General features: G+C 38.8%; 1 protein-coding gene across 10 annotated transcripts in view; it reads right to left on the reverse strand.

Annotated features, from left to right (window-relative positions):
* CSGALNACT1 (chondroitin sulfate N-acetylgalactosaminyltransferase 1) overlaps positions 1-27,292 on the reverse strand; it is a 346,168-nt gene that overhangs the window by 206,266 nt on the left and 112,610 nt on the right. For 5 of the 10 annotated variants that reach the window (XM_086703537.1, XM_086703533.1, XM_086703545.1 and 2 more), the window contains exon 3: positions 25,629-25,855. The exons of 4 other annotated variants lie outside the window; for them this stretch is intronic. The gene's annotated coding sequence lies outside the window, so the exon portion shown is untranslated. Of the gene's footprint in view, positions 1-14,598; positions 14,624-25,628; positions 25,856-27,292 lie in introns of those variants that run through there. One more of the 10 variants, XM_086703539.1, reaches the window with a different exon arrangement.

Raw genomic sequence — 27,292 nt, forward strand, 5'->3', positions numbered from 1 at the left:
ATACAATTTCACATCTACTAGAACAGCCAAAATAAAAAATAGTGATAACCACAAATTCTGGCAAGGATGCAGAAGAAAATAGATCTCTCATACATTGCTGGTAAGAATGTAAAATGGTACAGCCACTAGAGAAAACAGTTTGACAGTTTTTTTTAAAGATAAGCATATACTGGGGCGCCTGGGTGGCTCAGTCGGTTAAGCGTCCGACTTCGGCTCAGGTCACGATCTCACGGTCCGTGAGTTCGAGCCCCGCATCGGGCTCTGGGCTGATGGCTCAGAGCCTGGAACCTGCTTCCGATTCTGTGTCTCCCTCTTTCTCTGCCTCTCTCCCGTTCATGCTGTGTCTCTCTCTGTCTCAAAAATAAATAAACGTTAAAAAATTAAAAAAAAAAAAAAAAAAGATAAGCATATACTTAATATAATGACTCAGCAATCATACTTTCACGTATTTATCCTCTGAGAAATGAAAACATGCTCACCCAATATGTACATGAATTTCTATAGCAACTTTATTTTGTAATAGCCAAATTTTGACAATACCCCCAAATGCCTTTCAAGGAGTAAATGCGTAAACAAACAGTGGTACACCCAAGCAATGGAATACCAGTCAGTGATAAAAAGGAACAACCTGCTGATATATGGACATCTTGGATGGATCTCAAGGTCATTCAGGATACTGAGTGAAAAAGATCAGTCTTAAATGGCATGATTCCGCCTGTATGACATTCTCAAAAAAGTGATGGCGACCAGGTCAGTGGTTGCCTGGAATAGGTGTGACTATAAAGAGATAGCCTTTGTGGAAATGGAACAATGCTGTATCCTGACTGTGTTGGTGGTTACATGAATCTAGACAATAAGGTTTCACAGAACTATACACACATACACATGAACATATAAAGGAAAGCATGACAAAACTGGTAAAATCTGAATAAGGTCTATCATTCAGTTATTAGTGTTAGATCAATGCCAATTTCCTGGCTGTGATAAAGTATTTTAATTATGGGAGATATCATTGACTGAATCTGAGGAAAGGATATGTGGGAACTTTCTGTACTATTTTTTTTTCAGCTTCTTGTGAGCCTAAATGATTTCAAAATAAGTTTTAAAATAGCTGATATTTGTTGAGTACTCTGTGTAGCCATACTGTTTGGAGAGCTATATATATATATATAAATATTTTATACTTAAATATTTGCAGTAGATACTGCATTCCTCCCATTTTACAGATGAGGAAACTGAGTTTCAGAGATGTGAAGTAATTTGGGCAAGGACACAGTTGGTGAGTAACAGAGGTTGGACTCAAACCCAGAAAGTCCATTTCCAAGGCCATCAGTCTTAGTCAATAAGCAATGTTTTTTAAGAAAAAAGAAAGCAGGACAAGGAAAAGGTCAGAATGGGAGTCAATTATGCAGAGGAAAAGAAAAAGAACACAGAAAGACAAAATAAAATGAACAAGGCAAGTGAAGCTCCGGGGAGGGGGTCTTTCTGGCACCTTCCTTGGGTGTCAGTCCCCTTGGAAAATACACCTGTTTTAACACTGTAATTCCAAAAGACCAAGGAGAAGCTGGAGAAAGTAAGAAACATTTTCAAAGATATATTAAACAGCTCCTCTTAGAACAGTTCAGAGTAAGTGAAGTTATTTAATCTAGAGGAAGTCAAGAAAGTAGTTTAATCACCACCTTATGAAGGTTTTTGAAAGAATGTCCAGAGGACAAAAGAAAAGAGACTTAAACTGAAAAAAGATTTAATTTGACATTAAAAATGTTTTCCTGACCATTTGTCAAGGGATAAAACTAGGACGGATTAGAGGGCAGTTGACTCTTCTGAGACCTTCAAGGATAGAATAAAACTGGCAGTTCATTCCACTAAATATTAAACCTGGCAGACAGAGCAGCCTGCCCTGTGCCAGGACCAATAAAAGGCACTTTACACATGTTATCTTTTTAATCAGCTAAATCAGGTGTGGTCATTCCCATTTTATAGATAAGCAAACTGAGTGTCAGAGGGGCTGAGTCCCGTGTAAGACCCTTCAGCTGCCCAGGGATGGAAAAACCCAGGTAGCTCTGCCTTCACCATCCAGGTCTTTCCACTATATTACACACACTGCTAAGCTTGGAGACTTATGGACTTGGAGGGTCCCCTGCCTGCTAGCATAAAACTGGATCAAAATGGTGCCTTCCAGCTGCAAAACTATCTATCTCTCAAAGTGCTACTAACCTGATTTTACATCAGCTCCATCCCCACTCATCTCTATCATGATCTTCTTTTAGAAACACACTTTTCTCTAGGACATTAACCTATGTTTCTCATTATCATCTCCTAAACAAGTGTGATGACCCCCATTTTACAGGCAAGAGAAGTCAAACTGCCCAGCAAGTAAAGCATGGAATCAAAACTGTGTGTGAGTGAAAAGAGACTCAGGAGCTGAAAAGTGCAACCTCCTGGAGGTTTCAAAATGGAACCAGAACAGCCCAATGCAAGCCACGGAGAATAATGTCCCTAGAAGGCTCTTTCTATCCAGCCAATAGCAGTCACTGACTACCCAGCCAGTTTGTTTATCCTTTCATTACTAAAAGCCATTTCGGTTCCTTCCAGTTTTTGGCAATTATGAATAAAAGTGCATATTTTATATGCACACATATTTATGTGCAGGTTTCTGTGTAAACATAGTTTTCAATTCATTTAGGAGCATGATTGCTGGGTCATATGGTGAGAAGTGGGTGTTTAGCTTTGCAAGACACTGCAAATTGTCTCCTGGAGTGGCGGCTGTACCATTTTGCATTTCCAGTAGTAATGAATGAGAGTTCCTATTGTTCCATGTCCTTACCAGCACTTAGTGTTGTCACAGTTTTAGATTCTATCCTTTCTAAAATCTGTGTAGTGATAGCTCACTGTGATTATACCCCAACATGTTCATTGTAAAGCACACAGTTCAGCTCTCTAAAGTAAAAAGTCCTAACAAACTACATAATAAACTGTCATAATTCCATCCATAACTGTCATTCTCAGAAATTCCAATCAAATAGGAAGTATCTGTTAAGACACATGAAAAGATGCTCCACATCACTCATAATCAGGGAAATATAAATCAAAACCAAAATGAGATACTACATCACACCTGTCAGAATGGCTAAAATTAACAACTCAGTCAACAATAGATGTTGGCAAGGATATGGAGAAAGGGGAACCCTTTTACATTGTTGGTGGGAATGCAAACTGGTGAAGCTACTCTGGAAAAACACTTTGGAGGTTCCTACATATTAAAAATAGAACTACCCTATGGCCCACAATTGCATTACTAGGTATTTATCTAAAGGATACAAAACTGCTGATTTGAAGGGGCACATGCACCCCAATGTTTATAGCAGCACTATCAACAATAGCCAAATTACACATAGAGCCCAAGTGTCCAGTGACTGATGAATGAATAAAGAATATTACTTGGCAATCAAAAAGAATTAAATCTTGCCATTTGCAACTACGTGGATGGAACTAGAGTGTATTATGCTAAGCAAAATAAGTCAATCAGAGAAAGATAAAATATCATATGATTTTAATCATATGTGGAATTTAAGAAACAAAGCAGATGAACACAGGGGAATGGAAGCAAGAATAAGATAAAAACATAGAGGGAGGCAAACCATAAGAGACTCTTAAATACAGGGAACAAACTGAGGGTTGCTGGAGGGGTGTTAGGTGGGGGGGAAGGGCTAAACGGGTGATGCGTATTAAGGAGGACACTTGTTGGGATGAGTACTGGGTGTCATTTCTAAGTGATAAATCACTAAATTCTACTCTTGAAATCATTATTACACTATCTGGTAACTAACTTGGATTTAAATAAAATTAAACAAACAAAGAAGTATCTGTTAAGAGAAAAAAAAAAATCCTTTAAAACAATTCCTATTGCTGAAGGTAGGGCTGGTATTACTTGGTACCTGAGTTTGAAAAAGCCAATGCAAAATTTGTCCCTTCATCACTAATATACTAAAATGATCTTTTACAGGCATGAGGGTGCCTGAAATATAGAGATAAAAATTATCTTCTATTGATGACCAGCCACATAAAGGCATTTTCTTTGACATTGTTGAATTTGTCTTTGTGTAATAAAGTTCTTCTCAAATTTAAATAAACATTGCACAGTCCTAAGTTGTTCTGTACTATTTCCAAGCCACTAAAAGTTATGGGTAGAAGAGGGGAGGGAGGTATTGGTTTTTTCTTCTCCTATAGCTTATCCAGATGTTCCAACACTTTTATGGAAACAGGAGCAGCAGAATAATGAGCAGAAAGCCTCTGCTGTCTACTATTATTACACCTGCTATGGCTTGAACTTTCCAAAAATCATAGATACTTTCTGACTATATTTATTTCAAAGCAGCATCTCACACCTGCATGTTTACATAATGGTTTTGTGTTCATTAACTCAGGCAATTCAGTGCAATAAAGTGCAAAACAAAATTCTTGAAGAAAGAGAAGTCATTCAATTTCATAATTTTTGCAAACATGTGAATTTTGTCTTATGCATTTATGATGATGAAACATAACATAATAAAAAGTCCCATAACACATCTACCTTGAAAAAATATTAGCAAGCATCTGAAATTTTTAAATAGCCCTTTTTATGTTCCCATTTTTAACAAACAAGAAATAACCATATGAAACAAGTGCTTTCTCCTCAACTCTGGATCTGTAGTTTATAGCAGCTCCTCAAAGCCTTGGAAATAGTCCATAATTAGGTGCAAGGATGTCTGAAAGTTTTTCCAAGCCAAATGGCAAAGCATTTAAAAGAAGGATCAAAAAAGCATTTGTCAGGAATAAGCATAACATTTGGACTACCTTTCTTTGTGTTTTTATCACTGCATTTTGGAGGGTACAATCAAATACTTCTGTTATTAACCACTGGCTACATACCAGCATTGATTCTAAGTGTCCCCAAATTTTTTATGGATATATCCTCTAGGGTAACTTCAAGAAAAAAGCTGAAACACCTGCACTTTAGTAGTGTTAAGAAAATTCTTCTCATTTTTTTGCTGTCAACCTAAGCAAAGTGACCATGCATTCTGCTGAGAAATTTTTAAAGGGGAGTTTGGAGGCTGGTAAAAGACAGCCAAACTTTTAAAAAGTTTCCAGTGAGGGACATCTGGCTTAGAGGATACTTGATTATCACTGCTGAATTGAAGGTGTCTTCTCCAGGTGAGCCATATAGCCTCACTAATCATGGTGTGGATCTCCTGGATAGGTGAGCTGCAGATGTTTAATATAGTACAAGTAACTGGGAGATTTTTGTAATCCACTCCTTTCCTTTTTCATTCTATAGCTTAATAAACATACTACTTCGATCTACACCAAAAATGTGAAATTTTCTAGCACAGATGTGTTATGGGTTGAATTATGTCCCCCCAATAAAGGTATGTTGAAGTCCTAAGCTCTAAGCTTCAGAACATGACCTTATTTAGAAAGAGTGTCTTTGAAGATGCAATGAGGTCATACTAGAGTAGGGTAGGTCCCTAATCCAATATGTCTGGAGTCCTTTATAAGAGGATAATGTGAAGACACAGGGAAAGAATGTGAAGACACAGATTGGAGATGGTGCTGCAAAATCAACAGCCACCACTAGCAGCTACAAAGAGGTTTTGGAGGAAGGTTTCACAGGTTTTGGAGGAAGTATGGCACTGTTGACACCTTTCAGACTGACAAATTTCAGACTTCTAATCTCCAGATTTGTGAGACAATACATTTCTGTTGTTTTAAGTCACTCAGTTTGTGGTAATTTGTTGTAGTAGCCTTAGGAAACTAATACATACCATGATCATATCGCTGGAATGCAAGGGTCACTCAACATACACAAATCAATGTGATACACCACAAAAATAGAACAAAAGATAAAAACCATAAAAACCATCTCACTAGATGCAGAAAAAGCATTTGACAAAATATGACGCCCTCTCATGATAAAAACACCTTAAAATTGGGTACAAAAAGAATATACATTAATACAATAAAAGCCATATATGACAAGCCCACAGCCAACATCATACTCAATGGTGAAAGATTAAAAGATTTTCCTCTAAGATCAGAGACAAGAAAAAGATGCCCACTCTCAGCACTCCTATTCAACATAATATTGGAAGTCATAGCCAGAGTAATCAGGCAAGAAAAAGAAATAAAAGGCATCCAAGTAGGAAATGAAGAAATAAAACTGTGTTTATGCACAGATGACATGGTCTTAGATATAGAAAATCCTAAAGATTCCATCAAAAAATTTCTAGAACTAACCAGCAAATTCAGTAAAGTTGCAGGATACAAAATCAACATATAGAAAATAGTTGTATTTTTGGGGCGCCTGGGTGGCGCAGTCGGTTGAGCGTCCGACTTCAGCCAGGTCACGATCTCGCGGTCCGTGAGTTCGAGCCCCGCGTCGGGCTCTGGGCTGATGGCTCAGAGCCTGGAGCCTGTTTCTGATTCTGTGTCTCCCTCTCTCTCTCTGCCCCTCCCCTGTTCACGCTCTGTCTCTCTCTGTCCCAAAAATAAATAAACGTTGAAAAAAAAAATTAAAAAAAAAAAAAGAAAATAGTTGTATTTTTATATACCAACAACAAAACATCTGAAAAATAAGAAAACAATCCCACTGACAATAGTATCAAAAACAATATAATACTTAAGAATAAATTTAACCAAGGACATGAAGGATCTATACAGTGAAAACTGTAAGACTTTGCTGAAAGAAACTGAAGAAGACACAAACAAATTGAGAGATATTCCATGTTCATGGATAGGATGAATTAGTATTGTTAACATGTCCGCTATTACCCAAAGCCATCTATAGATTCAATGCAATCCCTATCAAAATTCCAATGCCATTTTTCACAGAAATAGAAATCTTAAAATTTGTATGGAGCCAAAAAAGACCCCAAATGATCAAAGCAATCCTGAGAAAGAAGAGCTAAGCTGGAGGCACCACACTTTATTTCAAACTATATTTTGATGACTATAGTCACCAAACAGTATGATACTGACATAAAAATAGACACATAGACCAATGTAGCGGAATAGAGAGCCCAGAAACAAATCTACACATAAACAGCCAATTAATACTTACCAAGGGAGTCATAAATACTCAATGGAAGAAAAAGTAGTCTCTTCATAGATGGTACTGAGAAAACTGAATAACCACATGCAGAAGAATGAAATTAGATCCCTATCTTACACCATTCACAAAAAGAGCTTGAAATGGACTGAAGACTTAAATTTAAGACCTCAATGCATTAAACTCCTAGAAGAAAACATAGAAGAAAAAGCTCTTTGACATTTGTCCTGGCAGCAATTGTCTGGATATGACACCAAAATAAATAAGTGAGATTACATGAAACTAAAAAGCTTCTGCATAACAAAGGAAATCAACAAAATGAAAAGGCAACCTACTACATAGGAGAAAATATTCACAAATCATATATCTGATAAGGGCTTAATATCCAGAACTCATACAACTCAATAGAAAAAAAAAATCCAATTTTAAAATAGAGAAACTCAATAGACAGGTTTCCAAAGAAGACATCCAAATGGCCAACAGAAGATGTGAGATATATATATGATATATATATATATGATATATATATATATATATCATATATATATATATCATATATATATATGAGATATATATGAGATCTTGCCATTTGCAACAACATGGATGTACTTAAATGGCATTATGCTAAGTGAAATAAGTCAGACAAGAAAGACAAATACCATATGATTTCACTTGTATGTAGAATCTAAAAGAAAAAACAAACTAAAAAACAGAAAACAGACTCAAATACAGAGAACAAATTGGTGGTTGCAAAAGCAGAGGTGAGTGGAGGGTTGAGAGAAATAGATAAAGGGGATTAAGAGGTAAAATTTTCTAGTAATAAAATAAATAAGTTACAGAGATGCAAAGTACAGCATAGGGAATATAGTCAATAATATTGTAATAACATTGTTGGATGACTACAATTTTCAATGGTGAGCACTGAGTAATGTATAGAATTATTGAATCAGAGGCGCCTGGGTGGCTCAGTCGGTTGGGCATCTGACTTCGGCTCAGGTCATGATCTCGCGGTCCATGAGTTCAAGCCCCGCGTTGGACTCTGTGCTGACAGCTCAGAGCCTGAAGCCTGTTTCAGATTCTGTGTCTCCCTCTCTCTCTGACCCTCCCCCGTTCATGCTCTGTCTCTCTCTCTGTCTCAAAAATAAACAAATGTTAAAAAAAAATTTTTTTTAAAGAATTGTTGAAACAATATGTTGTATACCTGAAACTAACATAACACTGTATGTTAATTACACTTCAATTAAAAAACAAAATATAAGTTTTAAAAAATGTCCAACTGGTGTATGAAAAGGTACTCAACATCAACTAATCATCAGGGAAATGAAAATCAAAACCACAAGGATATATCACCTCATACTTGTTAGAATGGCTATCCTCAAAAAGTCAAGAAGTAACAAGTGTTGGTGAATATATGGAGAAAAAGGAACCCTGTGTACTATTAGTGGGAATGCAAATTGGTACAGCCAACTATGGAAAACAATATAGAGGTTCCTCAAAAAAGTAAAAATAGAACTACCATATGATCCAGCAAATCCCACTTCTGATTTCAGTATCTTGTAGAGATATCTGCCCTCCCATTTTCATTGCAGCATTACTCATAGTAGCCAAGAGGAAACAATCTAAGTGCTAGGCAACAGATGAATGGATGTGTTATACATATAAAGTGGAATATTATTCAGCCACGGGAAAGAAGGAAATCCTATTTGGCAACAACTTGGATGGACCTTAAGGACACTGTGCTGAGTAAGTCAGAGAAAGATAAATACTGAATGGTATCACTTAATGTGCAATCTAAAAAAGCTGAACTCAAAGAAAACAAAGAGTAGAATGGTGGTTACCAGGAGTTGAGGGGTGGGGGAAGCAGAGAGGTGTTGGTCAAAGGGTACAAACATCTAGTTTTAAGATTAACAAGTTCTGGAATAATTGAAGAAATACAATACATTTGAAACCTTTAAAAAAAAAGATTAACAAGTTCTGGGAATCTAATGCACAGCATGGTGATTACAGCTAATAATACTGTACCATATACTTGAATGTTGCAAAGAGAGTAGTTTTTTAAATGTCCTTATATATATATATGTATACACATGCACATACACACACATATACACACAATGGAATATCATTCAACCATAAAAGAACGAGGAAATCTTGCCATTTGTGACAAAATGGATGGACCTTGAAGGCAATATGCTAAGTGACAGAAGTCAGATGGAGAAAGACAAATCCTGTATGATCTAACTTACATGTGGAATCTAAAATAACAAACAAAAAACAGACTCACAGGAAGAGATCAGACATACCACCAACCAGAGGCAGAGGGTGGGGGAGGGGAATTGGAGGTCCATGACGACTACAATTAGCACTGCTGTATGATATACAGGAAAGTCATTAAGAGAGTAGATCCTAAGAGTTCTCATCACAAGGAGAATTTTTCTGTTCTTCTTTCTTTTCATTGTATCTACATGAGATGATAGATGTTAACTGAATCTAGTGTGGTCATCATTTCACAATACATGTAAATCAAACCATCACTCTGTACACCTTAAACTTATAGAGTAACATATATCACTTATTTCTCATTAAAACTGGATTTAAAAGAGAACATTAAAATATGCTCACCACAAAAAAGGAGCAATATTATGTGACGAGAAGGAAGTGCTAGCTAATGTTATGGCCGTACTTGTTTTGAAATCTATAAAATGTACCAAATCAACACGTTGTCTATCTTAAACTTACACAAAGCTATGTATCAGTTACATCTCAATAAAGCTAGGGGAAAATAAAAATAAATCACCACAAAAAGAAAACTGATAATATACTATTTGCAACATGGGTTCTGGAGCCAGATGGAGGTTCAAACCCCGCTATCTGGACAAACTGTCATGGCATTCAAAGCTCCTCTAATATTGGGGCCCAGGCTTGATGTAGTAACTCCCTCCCCAGGAGCTAGAATCCTGTCCAGACCCAGAGTTGGTACTTTGCTACTTGTCCCCACATTTCCCTTAGCAAGAACACAGCCTCCAGAGATACTGCCTAGAGGTCTATGGGCACAGCCCATGGAGGACCTCGAAGGACTTGTGAGATCGTTTTCTCTGTGTCTGATATTTAACAAACACAAAATAAGCTGGGAAATTGACAACTTCCCCTTAAAAATTAAATGTGCCTGTGATATTATATGTCATATTTATTAATCCTACAAATACATTTTGTTACTTTTATACATATAAAATACGTTTGGCTGGAAAGTTGCTGGTATGGATTGAATTGTATTCATCCAAAGTTCCTATCTTGAAGCCCTAAACCCCAGTGTAACGGTATTTGGAGATGGAGCCTTCAGAAGGTACTTAGGATTAGATGAAGTCAAAAGGATGATGCCCTCATGGTAGGATAGGTGCCCTCGTGAGAAGAGACAGCAGAGCACACCCCACCACCCCGCATTCTCTTTCTCTCCACCATGTGAGGACACAAGAAGGTGGCAGTGTACAAACCAAGAAGAAAGTCCTCACCAGAAAACCAGCATGCTGGCACTTGGACTCCCAGCCTCCAAAACTGTGAGAAATGACATTTTGTTGATTAAGCCTCCCAGTCAATGATATTTTGCTATGGTAGCTGGAGTTGACTAAGACAGCTGTCATATATAAATAAGAACATGACTTAACGATGTGATGAGAACATCTCCAAGTCAGTAATGATAATCAGGTATCAGTGGGGTCAGAACTCCCTCACTGGAAATTTTAGGTGTTTTAAGTACCAGAAATGTCTACCTAAATGTGTTTATATTAAGTCACTGTGCTCCTTTGCTCTCAATAATAAATAAGTTCTGTTTATTTCATGTTTCACAGCACTCCCTGTGCCCTGAGGTTGGCCAGGGACCCGCAGAACAGGAAAGGAGGTAGAAGAGGGCTGTCCATCTTTTCCAAAGGACACACTGGTTGGAAAGCTCTGGGCTGTGGCCGGGCACCTGCCTGAACCTCACAGAACCTGTGGAGGCCATGGATCGTTGCAGTCATGGACTTGCAGTGAATTGAGGCTGCTTCTCTGTCCAGCTCCCCTGATGCACACTCCCCATCTATGGCTGCGTCAGCCATCTAATGCTGCTCCCTGTGCATCTGGGGACACCGCTCCACCTCCTCAGCATGCTGTGGTCACATCATAAAGGGACAGGCAGCAGAGCACAGATGTGAGGCATTCGCAGTGGGCCAGCTGGGAAGTCTTTCCACTCTCCCCTTCAACTTTTCACAGCCCTGCTCCTTTTGACCTTTATAGAGGAATTCTCACACAATTTGTCAAATTTCACGGTAGAATTCCCAGAAATGATATATAAGAGATGCCAGAACCCCAGGAAAAAAAATAATGAAATCAGCACCATTTTTGCATAGTTGGGTTCGCTTCAAAAGAAGAGCTAACCTCCAGGTACCTGGGTGGCTCAGTCCATTAAGCATCCGACTTCAGCTCAGGTCAGGATCTCACAGTCCAGGAGTTCAAGCCCTGTGTCAGGGTCTGTGCTGATAGCTCGGAGCCTGAAGCCTGTTTCAGATTCTGGGTCTCCCTCCCTCTCTGCCTCTCCCCCACTCACGCTCTTTCTCTGTCTCTCAAAAATGAGTAAATGTTAAAAAAAATTTTTTTAAAAAGGGCTTTTAAATTTTCTACTTGTTTCTGCCTCTGAAAAGTATCGACAGGTCCCAGAAAGACACGATTGGCTTATTCTTTTTTATATATCTGAACAACACCATCTGGCCAAAATCAGCCTCCACAGTAGTTGAGATCCCCTGGGGCCACCTACACACAGCCAATAGTGCTTTCCCCAACTTTATGGAGATCTTTGTAACATCCTTCTAGAATTGTCTACTCAAAATGAATAGCTTGACAGTCCTCTCAGAGGTTTTATGAAGTTTTTTACCTTGATTATGTAATGCATCATTTCCTACCATTTGAATATGGATGCTTTCATAGGCTAATCAGAGCCTTGAGACAACGGTTTCAAATGTATCATTTATGACATAAAGCAATGACTTACTTGTGTCCTCTATTCTCATTACAATGTCCTAAGGAAACTGTTCTGCCTTAAAGGCTCTCTTTTCTAGTTGATATGCAAACCCCTCCTTTTCCATGAAAAACCTTAATTTTCTCACGTTAGAGTTGTTGATTTTCGTATTTAGTAATAACGGCCATCATTCTTTTTTATTTACCCTCTGCAGTTGGTAAGATTTTTATTTTACTGTTTTCCTTTCCACTTTATGATAATGTTCTCTTTTTTTGACATGATAATGTCACAAGCCTAATTTTCCCTTCTGTTGGGTCTTGATTATTCCCCCCAAAGGCTGATATTTAAAATGAAAGCATTTAAAACTTAATGTTAGCACAATGGTTATGTGGTCACATGTATATATAGGAAACTAAGCCTACAGATACTGTTAATATTATTCCATGCAAATTAAGTCTAATGCAGCATATGTAGTAAGCAGCTTCCCTTCAGGGCTGATCTAATTGTAAAACTGAGGCCAAAGTTTTTAAAAGGTAATAAGTAAGAGGGAGGGCAAATAACTAGGAACCAGTTTGTCACTGCTGCTGTAGGACTGACTTCTTAGTATCATTTACATCTGAGGCAGAAAATTATAGCTTAAGAATTATACCCATTGAAGGGGGAGGACTTTTCCCTTCTTCCCTTCTAGGTTGTTTGGCTGGTTGAATAATTAAGCTGACATAAAAAAATTAATTTCATATGTATAAGAACCTAAAGATATGACATTCAAAGAAGTGACCAAAGCAGGCAGCTTTTATGCCTTTTTGACAAGGAAGCAGTAAACTTGACCTGACAAAGGGGTTTGAGGTTGGGTGGTAAATTAGTGAAGAAGTAATAAGGTTTGTTTAGATAGCCCTCTCAGCCCTGAATTCCCTGTCTCTAGTGATAAGGATGCTCTCCTGGTATAGGGAGGTAGCTTTCACAGGAGAGATTTACTTCCTGCCTTCAGGGGGACAAAGAAGGGTTACACTGTCCTTCTTACAATGGTTGTTTCTCAAGTAACTTAAATTCAAAATAATCAATATGCCAAAAAGGCACACTCAGGGGTGGCATATTCAGCTACCTATCACCACTCTATGAGAGTCTACGCTAAATTAACTTGACCAGTTTTGTGTGTGTGTGTGTGTGTGTGTGTGTGTGTGTGTGTTTAATGTTTATTTATTTATTTTGAGAGAGAGAGTGAGTACAAGTGAGCAGGGGAGGGCCAAAGAGAGAGAGAGGAAGAGAGAGAATCCCAAGCAGGCTCCATGCTGTCAGCTCAGAGCCTGACATGGGGCTCGAACTCACGAACCATGAGATCATGACCTGAGCCGACATCAAGAGTCAGATGCTCAACCAACTGAGCCACCCAGGCGCCCCACTGATCAGTATTTTGTTGATGTTTTTTAACATATATATCAGAATTTGTACCTCTTACAGACATTAGGCTGACGTTGGCTGGAGGAATCAGGTAAATAGCTCCCTTCAAGGTTATCTGGAGTGAAACTGCAGGTTGAAAGAGATACCGGTTTAACTGAAGCCAAAAAATGGGTTACAGGAAGTGTCAGTTTCAGGGAGACAGGAAGTGGCAGCAGATCAAGCTTAGTGGCTTGACAACCAGCCTAAACTGTCAGGCACTAAGTGGGATTTATCTCTAGCTTCCCAACTCCTAGCATATCCTGAAACACTCTCCGTACCTGAAATGCCCTTCCTGCCTCTCAGCAAAGCACCCTTCAGGTCTCGGCTGGGATGTCAGCTCCTGAGAGAGGCCCGCCTTGACAGCCCCCGTCTCACCTGTGTCTACTGCTACAGAAGGCAGAGCTGGGAATGAGAGACAAGGACAACCTGAAGGGAAGAAATGGTTGTGAGGCTGCCCAGGGTGGTAGCCATAGCCCATCAATGCCTACTCGGCTCTGGGTCAACCTAACCGTGGGCCCACCCTTCTTTCTGCCCTGTAAGATTTTTAATCTCGCTTGGCTCATTATTCTAATTAATTTTGGTTTTCAGAAGCATTAAAAATTTATCTCAAAGTAAAGTTAAAGAAACTGGAAGAATTGAAAAGGGAGCAATAGAAAAAAACAATAAAGGGGGAAAGGGTACTTGAAATGCGTTACAAGTGAATGGAATCTAAAGGCACAACAGACTGACCCACCTGGAATTTAAGTAGTTTTAGGAGAGCTTTGTAAGAAGTATTTGTGTAAGGGAACTGAAAGGAACCAGAATAGAAAGGAGGTACAACCAAAGTGGTTCCTTCCCCAAACTGAGACACAGTGTCAATTCACTGCTCACCAGTATGAAAGAGCTGAACCAGGCCTCTGGGAAGCTATTTTATAAATTCAACAGATTACCATCATTTTTATAGACCACATTCAGATACAAAAGTACATACAAAGACTTACATAACTTCCAAGGTCAGTTAAAACCACAGCATATATAATTTGCCGAAGGCTTTTAACACTGTAAATGCCTACTTTCTGTGCTCTTTCTCCAAACTTTTATGGCTCACCAATAAAGAGATGTGTCATCATGATCTATTCTCTAATGAATCCTCCCTGTCTGTCCAGGACTCTGAAAAGAGAAAATCAGGAGTAAATGTAAATGTTGTCCTAGCCACTCTAAAAGTACAAAATTAAAGAGGCCTGATACCCTGTAATGAAAATGTTCTACTTAAATGAAATCTCATTTTCAAGGGACCCAACTGCAGAACAATCAACAATAACAGGCTTTATGTCCAAACGGGAGAGGAGGAGAAAGGCATAGCATGCTTGCCCTTGGTTAAGGAGGGTTATATTTAAACAATGAGGAATAAACATGTCTATGAGATGGGGTCTGAGAAAAATATGCTGGGTATTTTTTTTAATTAATGAGAATTCTGCTCCCAAATTTTCACAGAAAACTTTTTCTTTTCTAGTCTAATTATGCATTGCATTATTAACCACTGCCAGGAAGAAGCCAAAGGACCATAAAAATCTATTATATCACATCTAAAGCAATGTGAGGCTCTGGGCGCCCTCAGTGGACCACACATTCCGGCATGATTGAGATCTGCCAGGTGGGACTGGGGAGAAGAGATGCATTACAACATCAAGCTTGGGAGATACTCAAAATAGAAGATGAATATTGAGAACCACAACATCACACCAAGTTTTGGGGGACAGGAAGCTAGGGCCAGTGATTTAACACATTTGACAAAAACATTTCCCCCTCCTCCCACAGCTACAAAGGAAGAGGGTTGCTTTTCTTACTAAGGTCACAACAACATGCACCTGTTTTGACTTGAGCCACTCCATGTCACTATAAACAGATGGCAAAATATATTAAAAACCTTCCTGAATTTACAATGACATATCCATCTGGAAATGCTCTTTGGGATACCCACTTTTTAAAAAATTTTTGTTGTTGTTTTCATTTTTTAGAAAGAGTGCGAGCTGAGGAGGGGTAGAGACAGAGAGGGACAGAGGATCCGAAGTGGGGTCTGCACTGATAGCAGCAAGCCTGAGATGGGGCTCAAACTCAAGAACCCAGAGGTCCTGACCTGAGCTGAAGTCGGGTGCTCAACCAACTGAGCCACCCAGGCTCCATGGGATACACACTTTTAAAAGAACAGTTTTTGGGGCACCTGGGTGGCTCAGTCAGTTGAGTGTCCAACTTCAGCTCAGGTCATGATCTCACAGCTCGTGAGTTCGAGCCCCACGTCAGGCTCTGTGCTGACAGCTCGGAGCCTGGAGCGTGCTTCGGATTCTGTGTCTACCTCTCTTTCTGTCCCTAACCCACTCGCATTCTTGTCTCTGTCTCTCTCAAAAATAAATAACATTTTAAAAATAATAACAATAAAAAAATAAAAGAACAGTTTTCAAAAAGTTATATAATAAAAATATAGGGGAAGGAGGATTAGAAAGTGAGAGCTAATAAATTTAGTTGAAAGTTAACATCATTTCAGTAATGAATGTAATGAAATGTCTGAAACGATTACCCCAATGAAGTTAAGCTTTATATTGTAACAGATAGCATATTCTTTTGTAAGCTAAAGCTTACAAAAGTAAAGTAAAGCTTTACCAAGTAAAGCTTGGTACACCTAAATGTACCAAGATTATTTGAAGGGTCTACTGGTTTTCTTGTAAGAATCTTGAGGCTTGTTACATGTGATAAATCTGCACAAGACTAATGCACAAAGCAGGTGTCAGTAGTAATATCATCATATCTTTATACAATACGTTATGGCTCTTCAGGTGCTATTATATGCATTACTTTATATTACCATTATAGTAATTATTATTCCCATGTGAGGATATCAGCCAAGAGAAGTAGCTTAGCTATATGTAAAAGAAAGTCAGTGATGGGATCAGTCCTATAAACCAAGTACCCAAACCCCAAATCCAATACTTCTTTATTCTCCCCTTCACTAAGATCAAGTTTTCTTTAGAAGAAAATTAATTTCCTCAAGAAAGGTAATATTGCATGGTGGTTAAGAGTATGGCTTTGAGGGGCGCCTGGGTGGCGCAGTCGGTTAAGCGTCCGACTTCAGCCAGGTCACGATCTCGCGGTCCGTGTGTTCGAGCCCCGCGTCAGGCTCTGGGCTGATGGCTCAGAGCCTGGAGCCTGTTTCCGATTCTGTGTCTCCCTCTCTCTCTGCCCCTCCTCCGTTCATGCTCTGTCTCTCTCTGTCCCAAAAATAAAAATAAACGTTGAAAAAAAAAATTAAAAAAAAAAAAAGAGTATGGCTTTGAAAGATGCTCAATATCGCTCATCATTAGGGAAATGCAAATCAAAACTATAATGAGATACCACCTCACACCTGTCAGAATGGCTAAAATCAAAAACACAAGAAACAACAAGAATATTGTTTGGCACTGAATGTGGAGGAAAAAGGAATCCTTGTGCATTGTTGGTGGGAATGCAAACTGGCATAGCCATTGTGGAAAACAGTATGGAGGTTCCTCAAAAAGATAAAAATAGAAATACCCTACAATCCAATAATCACACTACTGAGTATTTACCCCCCAAATACAAAAAAACTGTGGTGCCTATATGGCTCAGTTGGTTAAGCGTCCAACTCTTATTTCTAGCTCAGGTCATGATCTCACAGTTCATGAGTTTGAGCCCCATGTTGAGCTCTGCACTGATGGTCTCTCCCCCACTTGCGTGCATGTTCTCTCTCTCTCAAAATAAATAAGTAAACTTTTTTTTAAAAATAGCATTTTTTAAAGAATTGTATTTTAAACAATACTAATTCACTAATTCAGAAGGGTACATGCACCCCTATGTTTGCTGCCACATATTTACAATAGCCAAATTATGGAAGCAGCCCAAGTATCCATCAATAGATGAATGGGTAAAGAAGATGTGATGTATACACAATGGAATATAATTCAGTCATAAAAAAAATGAAATCTTGCCATTTGCAACAACATGGATGAAGCTAGAGAGTACTGTATAATGCTAAGCAAAATGAGTCAATCTGAGAAAGACAAATACCATATGATTCCACTCACATGTGAAATTTAAAAAATAAAACAAATTAGCAAAGGAAATAAAAAAGAGAGACAAGCCAAGAAATAGACTCTTAACTATAGAGAACAAACTGATGGTTACTGAGGGGAGGTGGGGGGGGGGGGGAATGGGTGAAACAGGCGAAGGGGATTAAAAGTACACTTACCAAGAAAAGCACTGAGTAATATATAGAATTGTTGAATCATTATATTGTACAACTGAAACTAATATAACACTGCATGTTAACTATACTGGAATTAAAATTTAAAAACTTAATTTAAAAAAAGAGTATGGGCTTTGAAAACAAACAAACCTAAGTACCAGGCTTTGTTCTGCCATACACCAGTTGCATAACTTTGGATAAGTAACCTATCTTCTCTGGGCCTCAATTTTATCATCTGTAAAATGGAGATATTTGTATAATGGGCCTATGATAGCTATTATCATTATACATCAACTTCTGGTTTTTCTCTCCTTCCCTGCAAGGGTACTTCCCAGTCCCCCTGCAGTTGGATGGTGTCATGTGACCAGTTCTGACCAATGAAACATGGACAGATGTATGGCATGTTGCTTCCAGATCTGGACAATGAAAAGCACATGCATGACGCTGCAGCCCCACTCTTATCCAGCCTGGGGTTGAGGATGACAAAGTCGTGTTGATACTGGAGCAGCCTGGATCACCAAGTCACCTCATCAAGTCCTGCTGCCCAGACTACAGTACACTTTGCTCTGTTGTGTGAAGCCACTGAAACCATGGCATTGTGACCACAGCATAATCTAGCATATCCTGACTAATACCCTCTTTGTGACTCTTGCTGTGATGGTCAAATAAAACTATAAAGGAATTATAAAAAATCGGCCCCTACTATTAACATTGTAGAGTGGTTAAATATGAGAACTAGGATTGTAAACTCAAAACACCTAATTTATAGTCCATTTATTCCCTCAACAAATATGTATTGAGTATCTATAATGTGTGAGGCCCCATCTGGGAGCTGAATATAAAGTGATGAACAAGACAGACGCTATAGCTCATAACGCCCCAAGAAATAAATACATCTTTAAAAATCTTCTAGGAACCCCTTTCTGAGGGAGTTTAGACACAATCCTTCAGGAATATATATGGATATGTTCTAATGACTTGGAAAGGAATGAAGCCCTGCCCTGGGAAGGATCTGAACTGTTATAGCACCCATGTAGGTAGCTCCCAACGCCTCAAGTCAGCCCACACGTGGGACTCACTGAACCATCCTGCCTGCTAACAAGAGCTCTAAGTGTCCAAGGCACTTGCCAGAAACGATAGAGACACACAGTGAAAGAACTCTGATTTCCATCAAGAATATTCTAGTGAACAAATAGTTTACTAGCATTAAAATCTCACAGTGTACCCTACAGCAATTTGCCAGGTATCCAGTTCACTTTATGAAATGTGTGAGCTGGAAATAGATAGACCTCCTAATATTTTTAATTTCACTGTTTCCTCCTTGATTCTCAAAACTCTACTTTTCATGAGCAGGAAATTTTCCCATAACTCCTCCTCAGAATTGAATTGCTAGAATATTCTTGACTGGACCACTAAACTGTTGCCAGACACATTCTCAATGTAATGGTTTTGAGTCCCTGATACAGCCGTATTTTCTTTTACTTGAGTAAAATGATTACATCTGGAAAGTGTATAAACTTGGACTCAAAACTCAAAATCAGTACCCACTGCATCAGAAAAACAACACTATTAATTCTAGGCAGATTCCTGTAGAATTTAACCGTGAGGCACTATAGCATTTCTCAGTAGTGGATCTGTCACACTCAAATCTAATTTAAATTCCAACAACTTTGCTTTAGAAGCTTTTCCATGAAATCTGGTATTTGCCTGACTTGCCTGCTGTAAATTCTATTAACCAAACTCTGCAGGACCTTACACTACTCTTGAATAATTCTACACTTGGAAAAAAACAAACAAAAAAAGATTATGAAACTGCCAGCAAACACCTTTTATATTTCAGAAGGTAAACTTACGAGTTTAAGGCTTAAACTCTGGTTGTTTTTCCTTTCAGAACATCCAAAGGTTGAATTCAAACTCTGGACAATCACATTTTCCAAGGCACAGGAGAGAAGCCCTAATGAAAGCCTATTAGAGTTTGGGACCCACAGGTGAGACTCAGGCTGCTAAACCCGAAACAAAATCTCACTTAGTCCTCTCCTGCCTTTCCTTCAGCAATGATGGAAACATCTGGGGCAAAGGCAGATTCAGTATCATTTTTCTGACTCATCTCTCTAAGTCCCTCAGTCCGTGGGGTTTTCAGGTCTCCTGGGACATGGAACCTACTCTCCTTACCAGTAACAGTGACCTGTAGACCCTGTCTGTCTCTTCCAACCATCTCTCCTCTTCACATCTCCTTCCTAAACCTTCAGGATACCCAAGTCCCTCCTGGGCTCCCTCCTCACCTGAACCCACCAGACCCACACTCCATGTCCAGTCCTAGGGGAGCCGGCTTTCTCCAGTAACAACAGATGGGAGTTAATGGGATAATAAACCAGATCACACCAGGTTAACTTGCTCTGGTTAAGACATCTACTAAACAGCACTGCTTGTGGGGCTGGAGCACAGGGCAGACCCCAGGGACTCCGCCTGAGCCCATCCAGTGGCCCTGCGTGCCCTACTTTGGGGAGGGGTCATCAAAACAAGATGTTGCCTTGAGACCACATGATCCTTCAAAAAGAAGTACTATTTCTTTTTTAAGTTTCATAACACTCACTCAAGGCACTTTTTAAAATGTATAAAAACATTCTGAAATGTAGGAAGAAACAAAACCTATAGATGTTCACTGACATTCTCAGATAAGATCACCTTAAATAAATTAAACAAACAAAACCTTCCCAACAATGTGCTGAAGAGGTAGCAAGGGAAGCAAAGCCATGACTCATGACAAACAAGTGAACTCCAAACGCCTTCAGCTTGCTTGCTAGTGTTTTGCTTCATGGTGCCCCCAGCCAACCTTATCTGTAAAGAGCCAGATAGTAAATATTTTCAGCTTTGTAGGCCACATAAGGTTTCTGTTGCATATTCTTCTTTGGTTCATTTTACAGCCCTTTAAAAGTGTAAAAACCATTCTAGCTTGAGGGCATTCGCTGGCAGCCTTTGGCCACATTTGGCCATTTGCAGGCTGTGGTCACACAGTTCTGCCTTGGAACATCTTTGGTGCTCACACAGGGCCACCTGATGACCATCTCTGACCCAACAAAAACTAAGAAGCTTTTGTTTAAAAGGAAAGTGCCTTTCTAGATAGGCACTAAAAAAGTTCAGTTCTGCCTAAATCATTTTATTGGTTTTACACAGTTCCAACAAAAATCCTAGAGCTATTTATGTTTCCTTTTAGTTATTATTTTATTGGTTTTTACTTCAGGGTGGGAGGGGAGAGAGGTCAAGGGAAATAGAGGTCAAATAAAGAATTGGGCTAAATGATGCTATAATTTATATTTTAGAAAAGGTTAAAATAAGTAAGTTCTAGATAATACTGGAAGAAGGAAAAATACAATCTTTCAAGTAATAAACCATATTATAAAGATACAGTAATTAAGAGTATCATTCTAGGATAAATCAGAAACAGATCAATAAAACAAAACAGCATAGAAACAGACCAAAAGTTAGATAAAACATAAATACATGATGAAGTCATGAAGTGTGATGATACAATGGCTTATTTAACAAAAATATTGCAGGGTCAACTGATTATCTATAGGGGGAAATCACGTTAGATTTTTTTAATCCCAAAATGTACTCCAAGGTAAATGCCAAGTAAATCACAGAGTTGAAGTTGTAAAATTCCATTAGAGGAGCTAGAAAAAAAAACCATATAGTTAAATATACTTATCTTCCTGTATTTGAAAAGACTTTCTTCTTTTTTGAAATCTAAGGGAAAAAGACTTTTAAAACTGATGGCAGAAATCACACTCACACAAAAGATAACAACTGACAACTGAAAAATCAAAATTAGTAAATTAAATTAGCATATTTAATTTTACATCATAAATTATATATTCTATAGTATATCATAAATTACATAGTAAACTAAAGTGCTCAGTAAAATTTAGTAAGTTAAACACAGGTAAACATCAAAAAAAAATTATAAAAATATAAAGGCCAACAACTAATTAGGAAAATTTTCAACAAATGAAATGGAAAAAGGGTCAGTATCCTTGGCATATAAAGATCCCTTGTAAGCTGTAAGAAATATACCAAACTTCAATAGATAAAAAGTAGAGAGTTTTTTAAATGACTCAAAAAAATTAATATATAGATAAAAAATGTTTAGCTTTACTGGTAACCAAAGAAATATAAATCAAAATAGCACCATTAGCGTTTGCTTATCAAATTAGCCATGTACAGTGCATGGGGGCAATGAGTCCTACACTCTTCCCCCACTGCTGGCTGGAGTGGAAACAAACTCTGGTAAGTAATCTGGCAAGCGTTATTTACCAAGTATCTCTAAAGTGGTCATATTTTTTATTATTAATTTCACTTCAAGGAATCAATATAAATGAAACGATCATAAATCTGGACAAAAATGGATGCACTACAGCGGACCTGGGAGCATTATACATAAAATGAGAAATGATTTAAATGCCTAACACTGGGGAATGGTTAGTAAGCTATGGCATATACATACTATGAAATACTATGTAGCCATTAAAATTATATTCATGGAGAGTTTTTAATGATGGAGAATTTATTATCTACATTAATTGAGAAAGAATACAAAATTGTGTATGTGCTAGGATCTCATTAGTGATAAAATTCACTCACACACACACACACACAGGTTAAAAAGAAATATGCCCAAATGTTCAAGAGTGGTTATCACTAAAAAGAAAGAAAGAAAGAAAGAAAGAAAGAAAGAAAGAAAGAAAGAAAGAAAGAAAGAAAGAAAGAAAGGAAATAAGAAAGGAAATGTTGATACTCATCAAGCCAAAACTTACTCAAAACCAGAATTACAGAACTGACAGTGACCTCATGCATCTAATCTTTGTATTGTAGATTAAAAATAATTAGGGGCGCCTGGGTGGCGCAGTCGGTTAAGCGTCCGACTTCAGCCAGGTCACGATCTCGCGGTCCGTGAGTTCGAGCCCCGCGTCGGGCTCTGGGATGATGGCTCAGAGCCTGGAGCCTGTTTCCGATTCTGTGTCTCCCTCTCTCTCTGCCCCTCCCCCGTTCATGCTCTGTCTCTCTCTGTCCCAAAAATAAACGTTGAAAAAAAAAATTTTTTTTTAATAATTAAAAGTACTCGGGGTGCCTGGGTGACTCAGCTCAGGGCATGATCTTGCAGTTCAAGTGGGTTCAAACCCCACATTGGGCTCTGGGCAGACAGCTTGGAGCCTGGAGCCTACTTCGGATTCTGTGTCTCCCTCTCTCTATGTCTCTCTCTCTCTCTCTCTCTCTCTCTCTCAAATATAAACATTAAAAAAATTTTAATTAAAAAAATTAAAAGTACTTTATGAAACTGAGACATATCCCCCATGTATCAGCATCTTAACCCAACCTACAGTCAGGCCAATGCCAATCATGCTTCTTTGTGAACATCAGCAGAGTACTCTGTATAGGCAAGACACAGGTCTAAAGTAAAAGAACCAGCATCAATCAAAGTTAAGGGTCCATGTAAAAGCCCTGTAAGCAGGAAAATTTAATTCATTAAGTTGAAAATGATCAATAACCTTGATTTTGTTATTATTAGATTGTCAGAGCAACACATTATAATTCATTTAGACCTGCTCTCACTGTGGCAGGAAGCTGGGAAACAGGATTCACCAGCTACTAGATTCTAATACAATAAACAAAGGAAACAATGTACTGGGATTCTTAATGAATTAAGTAGGGAGAAACAACTCTTGGGAGCATGATGCAATAGTATTAAGATACAACAGTAGGGAATACTTAAAACACCCTCTAATTAGAACAAGAAGGATCTAATCCAAATGCAGATAACAAAAGGTGTAGAAAGTACTCAAGTAACAAGTTCATTCTGGCAGAATGCTGTGGTGGAAACAATGGAGACTGTGGAGTCACACAGACAGGGCCTGGAATCCCAGTGCATCCATCTATAAACTTCACTCTCTGGCAAGATCCTTAACCTCTCAGAGCATCAGTTTCCTCATCTGTCAAACATAGATAGTAATTAACCTTTCAGGGTGGGGGTAAGGTTTGAGATAATAGATATTAGACATCTGGTTCAAAGCCCAGTATGCCTAACAATGAATGGAACCCATTATTCTCTTGATGAAAGACCAGGGACCAAAGAAGCCAGCCACGTGTCCCTGATGCTGTGGGCACTGCTTTCCCTTTCCTGGCCAACTTGCAGGCCCTGGGGGGGCGGGGGGGGGGGGGAGAAGGGGGAGCCTTGGTTGGTGCTGGCAGGGGGGCCAGAGACAGGTAGGAAGAGAATGATCTAACAATAACCCTCAGTGATTATATGGAGCCCAGACCCTGACAGTCCTTGAAGTTTCCCCCAGGCCGTGCTGGCCTGGGTTCTGCTCCACTACACCCCAACCCAGACTCCAAAGAGCCTGGAACAGACCTGGGGACCAAGGGGTAGAAAAAAAAGCAAAAATAATCCCCAGAGAAGGAACAAAATAACCACAGAAGGGGGCAAAATGCATGTTATAGAAAATACAATAAGCCTTATAAATGAAAGAAAAGTAACAAGAAATAAATTAAGAATGAGAAATCAACAAATCCAGAATAAGTCAATTCAGTAACACTTTAAAAGAAATGTTGAGGGGCGCCTGGGTGGCGCAGTCGGTTAAGCGTCCGACTTCAGCCAGGTTGCGATCTCGCGGTCCGTGAGTTCGAGCCCCGCGTTGGGCTCTGGGCTGATGGCTCAGAGCCTGGAGCCTGTTTCCGATTCTGTGTCTCCCTCTCTCTCTGCCCCTCCCCCGTTTATGCTCTGTCTCTCTCTGTCCCAAAAATAAATAAACGAAAAAAAAAAGAGATGTTGAACACAAAGAATGAAGGAAATTGGCAGTGACGGGAAGAATTAATGAAGACAAAAACCAATACTCAGTAGAAAAACAAGAGAAAAATACTAGAAATACAAGGTAAGTGTGCGTAAAATAAGAATGGGTCCTGGTGTGCATAAGGATCCTGAGAGAATTAGACAATGACCTTACTGATTGAGAGAGAGACAGAGAGAGCAAGAAAGTGTGTGCATTTACAAAGCTCTAGTCATCTCCAGAAGCTGAGAAAGATCCTGGGTGGTATTACTGATCACTGAAAAATTAAAGGGCAATTCTGACAACTTATCAATATATTAAGCCTCCGTTTTTCAGAGAAGTAATAAAGATAATTTGAGGAGATAATTCAAAATCATTTAGCAACATCAAAATTGATTGTAATTATATTACGGGTAGTTGAACAAGGAGTAATACTGAGCCCTTATTTAGAAAAACACAACTGTGTCAGACAAATGTGACAGCTTCTTGCATTGGTATAGACAAGTCTATTTTTAGGTGGCAGGACAGCACTGTGGATAAGGAAGCCCCATCTTCAGTGTGAGAAAGACCTGAGTGTCAATCTCAGAGCTATCCCCTTACCAGTTTGGACATGTTAGTTAATCTCTCTAAGCCTTAATTTTTCATCCACCTCATTGATGTTTGTGACAACTAATAATTAATTGAAAGAAAGACATAGCACATAGTAAGAATCACATAAATGGTAACCTATTTTGAAGCTTTACAGCATCTATTGTGTTGAGCTAGAATTTAAAGGGAGTGGTGCAGGGACATACTTCCTCCATGTCAAGATCTTGTCAAGTGGCTAAGAAAAAATGACAGCCATGTTGATAAACTCCTCAGAGAATATATGTATTATTTCCTTTGTCCTAGCAACAAGGTTAGCACTAGGTGGCTGAATGATTGAGCTTACCACAGAATATCTGTGAACCCTACCTGTCTATTGGTCCCCTAAAAAAGAGCAAATCTTCTGTGGCCCCATGCCGTCCCCCACAATGAACCTCACAAACCCACAGCAGCCAAACTCAGGCATCACAGGCTTACCTGAAAAGCATTTACTGGAGTCTCACAGATGCAAGGGTATTCCTACAAGGTCGGGAGAGGTCAGCTGAGAGCCTGCTGCATATCACCGTGACCGTGTGCCACATTCAACACACCTGATATCCAACAAGTATGTCCTGACTGATGCCAGGGACTAAAAATAGCCATGCACTGGCACACTTCTTAGAATGTAAAGTTGTCTTCGTTTCTCTTGCAATTCTTCAGCTCATCTGAATATTCAAAAAGAATCAAGTAATCATCAGCTAAATGGATTAAAAATGTGTATTTTCATGTTAATCTTAATTCTCACCACAGACTAGTGTTGTGTTTCAGAAGAGCAATATATTATAAACTCTATAAAATTCAATGGCTGAATTATTTACAAAATGTAGAATAGATAAGAAGGGGCCTGCAAGTATTTTGGGTCATTCAAAAATTACTAAGCGAAGGTCACATGTCGGGATTCTGGTCTTACTTACTTTGGAGAGTATATTAATTTTTTTAAATATTTAGAAGAAACCGTTTTGCCGACATCCTAAGTAAAAGCTATATGGTAGGCTCTGTTGGCAGCAGGAATGTGGACAGTGAGATGTTCGAGTAGAAGGAAGCGCTCTATGCTGTGCTAATCTCAGAAAACGAGCCCAGCTGACAGTGCAGCTGTGCCAAGAGGCTTCAAGGAGCATCCAGAGGCCAGACCCTATGCAAACCAGAACAGGAAACACACAGTTGTGCAGGGGAGTTTTCCCAACTCTTTGTTTCAATATCTCTACAATTACTTTCCAAGTCAGTGAATATAATGACAGTTTGTTGCACATCATGTAGTTCCTCTTTGAAAACAGCTCACTATTGAGCAGGAGCCCTGCTTCACTCTCTTTCCCTCTCTCTCTCTCTGCCCCTCACTCACTTGCACCCTCCCTCAATCAATCAATCAATCAAAACAGCTCACCTTTCCACCTTTTGCTCCTTCAAACCCTTACAAGCAAGATACTACCTTCCTACTCCTACCACCAAACTATTCCAAAGAATTTAGCAATCTTGATAGAATTTCCAAATATGTATGGGTATTTTTATTATATATTCATGAACAAAATTGGATTTTTAAAAATTACAGTTCAAATGTGACTATGAAAACAAGTTAGGAGAGTGCTTTTGCGAGCCTAACCATCTAACCCTTCAATTGCACTCCTAAGTACTTATCCAGATAAGTTGAAAACTTATATCTGAAACAAATTTATGTCCTGAATACAAATGTTTATAGCAGCTTTACTCATAACACCCAAACTTAGAAGCAACCAAGTATCTAAGATGTCTTTCAATAGGTGAATGAATAAATAATCATATATCCATTAAATGGAATATTATTCAGTGATAAAAATAAATGAGTTTTCAATCCCTGGAAAGACATGGGAGGGGAGGGGACTTTAATGCATATTCTAAGTAAAAATTCAGTCTGAAAAGGCCTCGAACCATATGATTCCAACTATATGACATTCTAGAAAATGTTAAACTATACAAACAGTAAGAAGACAGTAGTTGCCCATGTGAGGGGGCGGGGCTGAGGGTGGAGTAAAGGGCAGATGGACAAATAGGTCAAGTTAGGGGATAATATTCAAATTACTCTGTATGATATTTAATACTTTCATGAATACAGGACATGAAAGCTATAC

Source organism: Puma concolor, chromosome B1 (assembly GCF_028749965.1).
Source record: "Puma concolor isolate L17-30 chromosome B1, mPumCon1.1.hap2, whole genome shotgun sequence".
Classification (NCBI taxonomy): Eukaryota; Metazoa; Chordata; class Mammalia; order Carnivora; family Felidae; genus Puma; species Puma concolor.